Consider the following 9312-nt stretch of genomic DNA (forward strand, 5'->3'; position numbering starts at 1 on the left):
AAAAATTGATTTATCAATCCCCCTCTATTCTTTCCAATTGATAACTATAGTTACTGTTGGTGATAACCAAGAGCATTGACGATGGGGTAGATTTTGAAATATAAGGGAAAGGATGCAGCAACCATTTGATCAAGGAGAGGTTTTCCGATTGCGTTGGAGGAACGATTTCTGTTTACATAAGTTGAATAATAATAAACTAGTTAACGATTTATTTTAGGTTTAAAACACAAACAGGTAATAAGCCGATTTAAATGTAAAAAATTTACAAAAAATAACGACTATAAAGAACAATTAGAAAAAGAATTAAAAAAACAGTTTCTTAAATTTTTTTATTTAAAATCATTTTTTTAAAATAATGTTAAACTATATTGCAAAAATATGATGCAAATTTGTAAAAACAAATCCGAAGCTAACTCATAATTTTTTTTTTTAATCCAGTGCCGAACTTGCTATAGCCCATCACTCAGTAAGCAATTTCGATTACAATCATCCACTACTACAAAATAGGTTAAAGAACCCGGTTAAAAGCCTAAAAGAACCCGGTTTTCAACCGGGTTTTTAGTGGAGCGAGTCCTATGTAAAAAAATGAATAAAACCCGGTTTAACAACCGGGACTTATTAATATAATATATCCCGGTTCCTATGATAAAAAACCGGGTCCTTTCATGGGTTTTCCTTCCAATGTAGTATACTCATGTTAGACTATATAGCCCAGTTCTGCTCTACACAACCGGGTTCTATTATGCTAAATCTTGCTTGTTTACATAGTTGTTTTTAATATGTGCAACGAGGCCTTTTAACTTTTTTTATTTTTTATTTTTCTAAATCTATAGACTCAATTCCTTTCACCCATGGAATGTTTGCTGCAAATCCATCCATAATGTGAATTTATTCTTTTTAAAAACTTGTAAAATGGATCTTTTATTTAAAAAACAACAACAAATAATTTAAAAAATTTAATCTTTTTTCTGCACAAAATGCAAAAGAAAAAATTAAAAAAATCCAATACATCTATAATAATATGAATCTGAAAAATAAATCTACAATAATTCAAATCCAATACATTTATATATTCCAAAACAAAAATCTAATACTTTTACCTATGAAAAATAATGTCTCCTACCTTATTTATATACAGCCTTATCTTACTAAACAAAATTTGCAACACATATATTATCACTAGAAAACCAACAAACTAGCTGACCTCCATCAATTGCCCAAGATCAGAAATGCTTGATGTTGCCTTCTCAATCTCATTGCCAATTGATTCCAGGGATGAACTTCCATCTTACAAAAGAGCAAAACACTCTAGAGAATAACCATAAGCAACTAATAAGAAATAACAAATTAGCTAAAAATTTAAGAAATGAATTGAATGCCTACCTCATGTAGGGTCAATGCTTTTCAAGAAGCTAACAACAAACGAAAAGCCCTTTTATGCAACCTTAAATGGACGTTTTAGCTTGCATAATAGATGTAAAAAGAAAATAAAAATTCAATAAATCCATATTAAGTTTCTAACAATGTAACACAACAAAGACTATCTGAATAACATCAGCTTGACATGAAAAAAGGTATTGTCCAAATTCAAACTCCATGTGGAATCATCATCAAGAAATTGCGACAGTTTATTGTTAAGGTTTAGGATTACAGCTTGATCATCTCCATGGTCTATTCCTCTAAACTCCTTTTGTTTTCCTGCCTTGTTGACTGTATTGGGTATAAGAGAAAAAAAATTACATGTGGCAAAAAGTCATTAAATACATGGCATCTATATACAACACCTGTTTCCATATAACAAAGCTCTAGTTCATCATATTCTTCCGTGATTCCTCATTAAGATGAGGCACTTCAAACATGAATGCCAGGCTCTCCTGTAAATAGACATAATTATTTCATAATTTATACTAACAATATTTTGTTATAACATTAACTGAAGAGATTTATGGGTGTACCTTTAGATTGAAAAAATTATAGAAGCTCCAAACATGCATAAAAGGTTAATTGCCAATAAAGTAGACCCGACCACTGTTTGTTCACAAAAACTTGAATGTTAAGTTAAAAGGAAATCAAACTACAATGCAATAATAAACAAGTAACTGAAAGAAATGGTGGTGAACATTACCTGGACAGCTGTATTCTCAATATTAATCTCCAGCAAACTCTTTAGCAACCCCTCTCTCAACTAATTTGAGCAGCTTCAACAACCAATACAAGGACTCCAAGCAAACCCAAAAATTAACAAAGCCAACAACAGGAAAAACTAAGCCTTAAACCTTGACAACAACACACCACGAAAGCATGAAAAATACAAAATAACAAAAAATCAACAACCAGAAATCAATACTACAACATAAGCAAACAAGGCTCATACAGGTAAACAGAGGAACGAACCATTTCAGTCAATAAGCAGGGCAGTCAGGTGCAAAACACTCAAAGCCCCAATGCAGCAACACGCCAACAATGCAAAGCAAACACAGCAGAAGCCATACACCAAACCCGGGGGCAAAATCGTCAACAACCCCAAAAGTAGCATCCTCAATGGGGTGATAACATGGGTACAACCATCAAAAGCCCCAAAATAACCGCAGGTGTTAGAACAACAAACTCAGATCCATAATCATCACTGACTACTTTTTAGATTTATAGACGAAGAGATAGGAAAAAACCAATAATGAATCCCTAATCAGAATATGCATAAAACAAACCAAAAGGGATCAATTAATCAAGCCATCTAGATGAATTCCAATTTTTTACATACATAATGAATGATATTCATTTATCAGTCGAAATTGTAACTCAATAGTGTGGCTCTGGTGAATATAGTGGCAGTAAAGTTTCGATTACGTTGTTTCAGAGTATTAGGGTCTTTGATTGGTGAAGTTTCCATTATGTTGTTTCGCAGTATTAGGGTCTTCAATCGGTGATTTTCAAATCTTTTCCTGGTCGTAGAGGGTAGCTTTAAAATCGTATAACAGGTCAAATGGCGGGATATCAAAATTTCATAGGGCTGGACACCAAAATTGATGGCGGGATATCAAAATTTGATAGGAGGGGTACCTAAAAGTGATAGCGGCATATCCAAAACATGATAGGCTATATTTTTATTTTTTACATCACACGCATATATCCTATTGTTTTATATGATAAAATAATCAATGTTTGATTTTGTTAATGTTATATATATATATATATATATATATATATATATATATATATATATATAGAGAGAGAGAGAGAGAGAGAGAGATAGAGGTTCAAAATATAACATAATAACATTGTCTAACCACATAGCAAATTTATACCTTTAGGATCATTATATCAATGGATAAGTTCAAGAGGGTGCATAGTATTCACTACCACAACACATGTTCTTAACTTTAGATCGCCTTCATCATAACCTTCACCATCGTGGCCACCTATGAATATACCGTTGGAACACATCAATTGCTTCACAAATTCAAATGAAAAGCTAAATGCCACAATTCCTTTTTTGAGTTATGGATTCTGGAAACTGAATCAAAATCAATTTGACTCCAAACTAGAGTCAATCAAAGGGGAATTGAAAGGAAATTCGGAGAAATTGGACTCATGTTTTGAAGAAATTGGTGATTAATGTTCCAGCTTCTTCGAGTCCTTCTCGATAGCTACCATACCATGTCACTAACATCATCATCTACTACAAACCACTACCACCGTAACCGACAACTGCCATTAATTACTCTCTCCAAGCCCCAATCTTCCACTACTGGTCGGAGGCATCTCCATTGTTATTGTCATCTAACAAACTACCAATTCAAAGTGCATTTCGAATTTGAATAAATATCCATTGATCGATTCCCCTGTCCTAGAGCTACTTCATCTATTCCAATCGAACCAACAAACGACTCTAGTGTTACTTAAGAATCACATGCAGATTGCTCTTGCGATTAGTGTCTCATTATGATCGGTGGAGATGAGTCAACCTGATGTTGAAGTCGAACAAATTAAGGTTGTTAAGAAAAGATGGTGATGTTCTCTTTATGAACCCTACAGTCACAAGGTACATTGTTCTTTCTCTTCCTTATTTACACCTTTCTTAATCGTGTCACCTCCCTGTGGCCTGACAGCAACAACAACTGCAGTGGGTGCAGCAGCAACAACCTCAGTAACAATAGCATAACACTCATCAAATGTTTCAATATGGGTGGTCTCAATAGACCCAAACATTTTCGGTATCACCTCTCGAATGGTTGCGGTCACCTCATCATGAATCATCATGTAGATATCCTCGTCCCCAGTCACACTACTCTCAAGGTTATGGCGTGTACCCACTATGATGTCTCTGAAACACAACACAAAATCATCATAGACTCGTTCAAGCATAAACACACTCGATTCCCATCCCTACATACTCCTTGGTACCCTAAGGATTCTTACTTGGATTACTTACAGATCAGGTGCTACCAGTAGTACGGGCCCAATACTACCTTCTGATGTGTTTTGAGCATTCTAACACTCCTATGGTGTACATATTGGATTAGGTGTCTAAGCCCATAACTATTTTGGTATGTACTTGACCCGATTGTGAGCATGGTCCTTTTGGGTTGCCTTCACCATAACAACAGATAGGATAAACTAAGGAGAAAAAGGATTAATTATGATTTATTAATATATTATATGAATAATATATTAAAAGAGAAATCATATTGTTTAATTAATATTAGTCAAGAATTAATAAGAATTAATTTTGTGGCTAAAAGACATTAATTAAATAAAAGGGACTAGAATTGTCAATTGTGTGATAGTTGAATATTGGGCTAATTGACTCCATAGAAGTTGGAGTGGACGAAATCTACGGGAAACTCATAAGAATTCATCCAACGCTTCTAAGGAGGGAGTCCATGGGTTGCTTAGGGCCTAAGCAGTCAAATTAGAGTTTCTTAGTTGAAAACCCTAATAGCCTACCTATAGAAGGAACCCCTAACCCCCCCCCCCCCCCCCCCAAAAAAAAAAAAAAAAAAAAACTTGACCAACTCTTTGAGAGAACCCTAGAATGTTTTTGTGGCTCTTCCTTCTTCTTCTAAGTTCATCTTGTTGCTCATGGTGTGTGTGACTCCATTAGAGGTGCAACATTTAAGGCACTAAGCTTTCAAAGGTCAATATCAAGAGGAATTGAGATTGTTATTGCTACATAACAATCAAGGTTATATCTAAACCCTTTTATTATGATAATATCGATTTCTATATGCTAGATCTAGGGTTTATGAGCTTTGAATGAGTATTGCATGTTAATTAGACAAACTAGATCTAAAGTTTTAGGGTTTACATGTACACCATATGATTGATGTAGTGCCCACAAACCCATCAGTACATGCAACCCTAGAAACCTTGGATCTATGTTTTCTCTATTATACATGCAAATATTGATTTTCTAAGGATTCATCCTAGCTAGCATATTATGAGGTACATGTAATATAAAATTTAGATATAATGACATACTTTTCTTATTGATTGATTCCTTAAGACCTTGTGAGCCTAGCACCCCAAATGTGATGTCTCAAATGTTTCACACAACACCAAAACTTCTTGGAATAACTTGAGAATGGAACACTTGCATGCAAATTTAGTGGCCGATTTTGCTCCATATGGGGCGCCTTATATAATGTCATGCAATTAGGGTTACACCATGCAAACCCTAGTGTGCATGACTTTTTACTTACTCCATGATACATGGGTTTTAACCTCCATGGAGCACCCTATGGGTTTTAGACCAATTTTATGAACCATGGATCATAAGCCCAATATATAAGAATGAATGATTTACACAATCATGCCCCATACTTTTAATTAGTCTCTTTTTTATCACAAAATTAATTCCAAATTAATTCTTGATCAATACTAATTAAATAATATGATTTCATATTAATATATTATAACTTATAATATATTAACAAATCATAAGTGTCATTTTTCTCGTTTAGTCTATCCAATTGTTATGATGCCATGCAACCCAAATGGACCATGCCAAGTCAGGTCAAATACATACCAAATATAGTTATGGACTTAGACACTTTATCCAACACCTTCCACACCAATTTGTTGTAACCGCAAGTCCTCCTCCTAGGATCCCAATTCACAGGTACTCTATTCCTCACGAATATCAGCCTACTCTCTTAGTAAATTCCTCATATACTCATCTAGATATCTCTCTCAGATTATCCCTTGACTCATAACTTTTTCTAAGTGATTCCTGCTAGATACTCTTTACTCAACACATACTCAAAGCAAATAATAAATAGCAACAACTGCTAGGCTAAGACATCACAAATCAGATAGCTCTAGCCCTAAAATATGAATTACCTAGCCTATTCTCTAGCATGCATCCCTAACATATCATAAATATCTCATGACACAAATAAATGAGGGTATTTTGGAAAATCATCGTTCGGGCTCTGACTGATTGTAGACACTGCTCCACTCATTTTTCTCTTGAAACTCTTTCTTGTTTCTAGAAAAGTCATGTATTTTTGAAAAAAAATTTCAACCCCTCAGTTTGAGTCCAGACACACCCGAAGGTACATCCGAATCCCTCAAACCAAGGCTTTGATACCAACTTGTAACACCGAAAATTTCCAAAACAATTTTTTTCATTTTTAAATCACATAAAGCTCAATAACACAATTTCTCAAAACCACAATGTATCAAATGCAAAAAACACATCTCCATAAAATAACTGTTATTATCCCAAAATCCTCTATCATAATCTCGAACAGGTGTGTACAATCAAGCCGGCGCCTTCTCGTGATCCTCGAAAATACCTGAAACACATATCACATAACACGGTAAGCACGAAGCTTAGTGAGTTCCCCAAAATACCACACATATCCCATTAGCCTCTCATGGCTCATTAGCCTCTCATGGCTATACTTGAATAAGACCCTCCGGTCTATGTGTCTCAGTAGGACTAGAATACTAAAAGATTAGCTTTGTCACTCTCTTAGCTCATTACACACGTTTAGGGTTTCACACAGGAAGGTTGGGCAGCTGGTGAGGCGGAAATAAGGACATAAGTTCCCTTAAATAGGCCCTAACCCCGGGGATTTAGGGTTTTATCTCACAATGCCAACTCGACGAGTTGCCCCTCTGGCTTGTCGAGTTGGTCATTAAACCCGCGTGTCCAAATCCGTCCCTACTCGACGAGTTGGACATCAACTCGTCGAGTTTCTCGGCCATCTCCTAGATAATAAGATAAAAATATTATACATGGAATTTTGGATGTTACAATTATGGCACTAAGAGTGGCAACCCTAGGCCTAGAAATGAGTTTGAATCATAAAGATCCATTCTTGGGACCATGAAGGTCCAAAACATCACTACTCTAGATCTAATCATACTTGAGGAAAGTTGTGAACTTTATACCTCCGAAGAGTCTCAAATGATGATGCTACCCCGGATCGCTGAGCTCAAGTTCCTCTTAACTAGCTTCTCCTTTCTTATTTCAAGCTTCTAAACACCATCAAGAATTTCACAAAGCCAAAAACACACAAGGATGAAGGATAAGAGGCTATGTAGGGTTTATGAAGTTGAGAGGCTGGTAAGGAGGATGGAGAATGGGAGATAATGTTCTTTATATAGGTCCTAAACCCTAAAAGTTGGGGTTTGCATTCAGCGCGGGAACGCAGCGTGTTCCTCAGGCGAACGACCCGCATTTGGGCCCCGCCTCTATTTTCCTGTTTTGGCAGAAATGGTCCCTCCTTTCTCCAAACTTAATAATCACAAGGTCCATAATCAATAATTCAATATATAAGGGACTAAATATAAATAATATATGGACTGGGCGTTACACTTGAGGCTCTTGTGCTATTTGTATCCTTGTTGGGCCATTTATGGTTGTTGTTGCGCCATGAAGAAGTTCTTACGCCATCATGGACCATCTTGGTACATGATGCGCCATATTGATTCCTTTGTTGTTCCATGTTGATCGAAGTATGCCTAGAAGATGATAATGCTCAAGAATGTTCCAGAAGATGTTGCATGGCAGATTGTGATTGGTTGACACCTTTCATGAGCCTATAAGCCAATAGGCTTGGCCCATTAGGGTTTTAGGTCTGATCCCTCAAGTATAAATAAGGATGCATGCTAGGTCATTTTGTATCTTGAATTCTATAATGATAGGCGAATCTTTGTGTAATTTTACTTGTAACCTTTATGTTGAGAGCTCTGAAATAAAAGAATACTCCTCTCCTGCCCGTGGATGTAGGTCACCTTGACCGAACCACGTATATATATATATATATATATATATATATATATATATATATATATATATATCAAGCGGTTCGGTTCGGTTATTTGCAGATATCTAAGTATCCAAACCAAAACCGATCCGTTGATATCCGTTTTTTTCAATTTCGGATTGGCCGGTTCGGTTCGGTTTTTCGGTTTTTTTGCAAACCCCTACATACCTAGTAGTCAACTTAATCTTGTCGACATGGGGATAAGATTGCAAAGACATTGTCATCACAAATTCCATGACTGGAGAACCCTTAATTATGAAACGTCATTTGTGATAATGATTTAAAAAGATGGTTCAAAGAAGATACGATCGTGGACAAAATTTTCATTTTAGTTTTTATTATAACTATAATATTTTTAAAATTTTTGAAATATTAAAAATAAATATTTTGAAAATTTATAAATAATAAATATAATATTTAAAGATTAAATTGAATAAATATAACATCTTTTAATAAAATAACGACAAAAATCAAAATAAAAAAAATGAAAGTAGAGATAACCATAATAATTTATTTTCTTTCCCTCTTTATCTTCCTTCAAACTTTTTTTACCATTTCTTTTCCCTCTCAAATCTCCCTCCAATTTCTTAGCCTATTGGTTTTCTTTCAAATCTCCCTAAACTTGCATTTTCATCCCCCCTCTAAATGTATATAATCATTCTCTTTTTTTTTTCAAAATGTATATAAACATTCTTTTTTTTTTCATGCTTCGCCGTAACAGTTGACTTGCAGTCTTCATCTTCTACCACCGCAGTCTCTATTTCTCAATTCCATCATCGTTGATTATAAGTACACGAATTCCCCTTATGGGCTATCGTAAGTGTTAAGTGAGTTTATATTTAGTTGTTGTATTGTAAATAATATATGATGAAAATTTTAGATATCCTAAATATTATTTCCATAAAAAAAAATAAAGAACTCGTTGAAAATGTAAGGATGCATAATTCAATTGATTATTACATAGATATTATTAAATATGGAAGCATGTGAATCTAAGTTTGTGTCCAATGCTATGATTTAGAAATAAAAATGT

At 34.8% G+C, this 9312-nt stretch overlaps 1 long non-coding RNA gene across 3 annotated transcripts; it reads right to left on the reverse strand.

Annotated features, from left to right (window-relative positions):
* Positions 1-1043: 1043 nt before the first annotated feature.
* On the reverse strand, positions 1044-3100 carry LOC145100074 (uncharacterized). 3 transcript variants are annotated; one of them, XR_013704798.1, is made up of 4 exons: positions 2126-3100; positions 1956-2028; positions 1384-1874; positions 1044-1308 (listed from the first exon to the last, which is right to left on the reverse strand). It is a non-coding gene; the product is annotated as an uncharacterized LOC145100074 (long non-coding RNA). The 3 variants fall into 3 exon arrangements; XR_013704800.1 differs by lacking the exon at positions 1044-1308 and having other exon boundaries at positions 1480-1874; positions 2126-2276; positions 2395-3100; XR_013704799.1 differs by lacking the exon at positions 1044-1308 and having other exon boundaries at positions 1480-1710; positions 1785-1874.
* Positions 3101-9312: the final 6212 nt, after the last annotated feature.

The sequence above is a fragment of the Lactuca serriola genome, chromosome 4 (assembly GCF_051521515.1).
Source record: "Lactuca serriola cultivar US96UC23 chromosome 4, Lser_US96UC23_V15, whole genome shotgun sequence".
In the NCBI taxonomy this organism is placed as follows: domain Eukaryota; kingdom Viridiplantae; phylum Streptophyta; class Magnoliopsida; order Asterales; family Asteraceae; genus Lactuca; species Lactuca serriola.